The following is a 3,686-nucleotide window of genomic DNA, read 5'->3' as shown; positions in this document are numbered from 1 at the left end:
ATGTCTGGCCACCAAGGCACGAGAAACACCACAGACAGAATTCTTCGAGAGTTCTTCTGGCCGGGCGTTCATGCAGACGTAAAAAGATTTGTAAAGTCATGTGACGTCTGCCAGCGTACGACTCCAAAAGGCAAAGTGGGTATCGCCCCCTTGGGGAATATGCCTATTATAGACACGCCGTTCCAAGAGTAGCAGTGGACATTATAGGCCCGCTGATACCAGCCTCGGAGAAGGGCAATAAGTATATGTTGATGATGATAGACTTCGCCACCCGCTATGCGGATGCGGTAGCCCTACCGAGCATCGACAGTGTCCATGTCGCAGAGGGGCTATTGGAAATGTTCTCCCGAGTCGGCCTGCCGAAGGAGATCTTAACGGATAGGGGGACCAGTTTCACATCCGGCCTCATGGAGGAAGTGAACCGACTCTTCGCTATAAAATCTCTGCACACGACCCCATTCCACGCTATGGGAAACGGCCTGATCGAAAAGTACAACGGTACGCTTAAGACCATGTTGCGAAGAATGTGCCAAGAAAAACCCAAACAGTGGGACCGCTACCTTGCACCCCTGCTGTTCGCGTATCGGGAGGTACCTCAAGCCAGCCTGGGATTTTCGCCATTTGAGTTGAATTATGGTAGGCACGTCCGTGGACCAATGGTGGTCTTAAGGGAGGGACAGACGATGGGCTCGACAAGAATGTCCGCACCACTTACACGTACCTTATCGAGCTCCGCAACCGTCTCGAAGAAACCTGCAAGAATGCTCATGAGGAACTGCGGAAGGCTAAAGTCAAGCAAGAGGCCTACTACGACCGCAAGGCAGTCAGGCGACAGTTAAAACCTGGGGACTATGTCCTGGTGCTTCGTCCAAGCAGCACAAACAAGTTAACAATGCAGTGGAAGGGGCAGTTCGCTGTCCTCCGTCAATGCAATGACGTGGATTACGAGGTGGACGTTCGCGGCAAAACGAAGCTTTTCCATATCAACATGCTAAAGAAATATAAAAAGCGACAGCAGGCTTCAGCATTCGTGGCAGCCGTTAACATTATTGAAGATGGAGCCGACGGCGAGGAACTACCTTTCTTCCCCGCCAAACAGGAGCAAACCTTTAAGGACGTGTGCATTTAACCGGGGCTAACGCGAAAACGCAGACAGGAGCCACAATCCCTGTGCAAGCAGTTCCAAGACATTTTCAGTGACTTGCCTGGAAAGACCGACCTTGTGGAAAGCGAACTAACCCTGTTCAGCATGACACCCGTACACGTGCGGCAATATCCTGTTCCCTTCGCATTACAAGAGCCCATTGAAAACGACGTTCAGGATATGTTGCGCCTCAGCGTCATCGAAAGATCAACTGCCGCATACAACGCACCCCTTCTGGCTATCCCGAAGCCGGACAACACAATCCGAGTGTGCATCTACTTTCGGCAGCTAAACAAGATACTCCTGGAGGACAGAGAACTATCCCACGAATTGACGTGTTGCTAGCACAAATCGGACCAAAGAAGGTTTTCTCAAAGTTTGACTTCACAAAAGGATATTGCCAAGTTCCGATGGCCGCAAACACCCGTGAAAAGACTGCGTTTTCCTGTAGGTCAGGGTTATACCAGTTTAAATACATGCCATTTGGTTTGAAGACAGCACAAGTAGTGTACGCTCGCCTTATGAGGACAGTCTTTGCGGGAGTTCCAAACACGTTTCACTATTTTGATGATGTTCTCGTCGCAACGGAAACATGGGAGGAGCACATCACCACTCTACGTGGTATATTTGAACGCATAAGAGAGGCAAAGCTCACGATCAAGCCGAAGAAGTCAGAAATAGGACACCAGACGGTGTCCTTTCTGGGGCACAAAAGCGGTACGGTAGGGTTGAAACAAAGACTGGATAAGATTCTTGCATCCAGACAGCCCCAGAACAAGAAGCAAATCAGATCATTCCTTGGACTCACCGGCTACAATCGCCAATTCATTCCCAATTACGCGGAGACGGCGAAACCGTTGACGGATCTCACAAGCAAAACTGCCCAAAATGTAATTGTGTGGACAGAGCAGCACGAACGTGCCTTCTCCGTTTTAAAACAGAAGCTGTCGTCCGCCCCTATATTACAAGCACCAGATCTGCGCAAAGACTTTGTGCTGGGAACAGATGCGTCCGACAAGAGTATTGGAGCAGTTCTGTTACAAGAGGACAATGGAAACCTCCACCCCGTCTCCTATGCAAGTCGAACGCTTTCCACGCGCGAGACCAAGCACTCCACCGTCGAACGTGAATGTTTAGCTCTGATTTGGGCTGTGAGGAAATACCATATTTTCCTGTGTGGCCGAAAGTTTGTCCTCCAGACAGACCACCAGCCTCTACAATACATCCAGACAGCGAAACACCTGAACAGTCGCGTCTTGAGGTGGAGTCTATTTCTCCAAGAGCACTCCTTCACGGTGCAATACATCAAATGCTCGGATAATGTGGGAGCCGAATTCTTGAGCCGGGTGTAATCAAGTAGCGTTAGCAGCCGTGGGCTCACTCAATATCGTCTCCCCTTGTTGCAAGCGTTAAGTACTGTGTACATAGTATTTTCATTCTTTTTCTCCGTTTTTCTTACTTTTTATTTTTTCCTTTTCCTCCTCACCGCATCCCGCCCACCGAGGACTCTAAAAGTGTGTGCGGCTCCGCCCCAGTAACTTTCTGAAGCCGGGGGTAGTGTGACGAGATGCCAGGTCAATCCCCCGTGCGCGGGTATGTGCCACGATGTCATGCGCGCTGATGATGAGAAGGCAGCGGGTGTGCGAGAGGGGGACGGAACGGCGACATTGGCTCGAGCTCGGGGTCGCGTTTGGAATCGCAAAGAAACCCATTAACGGCGCCCGTGCTACCGCGCCGGGACGTCGACAGCTCTTGCCGGGGCTACGGGGCCGTCGCCACAGCGCCGGATACCCGTGTCTGTCGCTGCGCCGGGCATCCGCGCCTTGCGCCGGGTCGCCTGGTCGTCGGGCCAACCAGGAGGGGGCCGCAACCTCTTCGGGCAGACCACCCGTTGGATCCACCCCCATAACCTGTGCCTGCTGGCGCTTCTACCGTGCCTGGCGCCACTGGACCTCATCGGACGCGGTGCTGCAACGTGAGCACGTTCGGTTGGCGTTAGGCGCTGACGCTGCACCCGACTAAGGTTACTGGACTAGCGCGACTAGGGCTGACAACAACACCTGTCCTCTTTCCTTTCTCCTAATCTTATTATTTGGTTTTTTTCCCTTCGTTCCGCGCACCGCGTGTCTCACGTTCCGACAATACAACCACCGCATTCTTCATCCATGCCTTGTCTCCGACCCTTATGACTTCTGGTACGTGTCTCGGGTAACCCGAATTTCATCACAGGGTGTGTGCGATATGGTGCTGGAGGACCACCTTGTTGTTCTTAAAGCCACGTCAGTTTCACTGCTAGATCGATAAACATGTGGGCCAACCCCCTGGCAGTTGGCGTGACCACTAAAGGTAATGTTGCTGAATCTTTTATACGATGTTGTTGCACTGAAGTCACTAAAGGCCGACGCTTGTACTCCAACGCACCGTTGCCACAACCCTAAGCCTGTGCATAGTCTGACTGCGCACAAGTTGCGATGTTGAATGTTTGTGATTTTCGATATGCCGACGTTCGTCGCCGTGACAAGAGAAAATAACAGCGTTAAAA

Source organism: Haemaphysalis longicornis, unplaced genomic scaffold, assembly GCF_048455015.1.
Source record: "Haemaphysalis longicornis isolate Haplotype H1 unplaced genomic scaffold, Haemaphysalis longicornis Haplotype H1 scaffold_4, whole genome shotgun sequence".
NCBI classification, from domain to species: Eukaryota; Metazoa; Arthropoda; class Arachnida; order Ixodida; family Ixodidae; genus Haemaphysalis; species Haemaphysalis longicornis.
The sequence above is the reverse complement of the archived record's forward strand: the minus strand, read 5'-3'. Positions refer to the sequence as shown.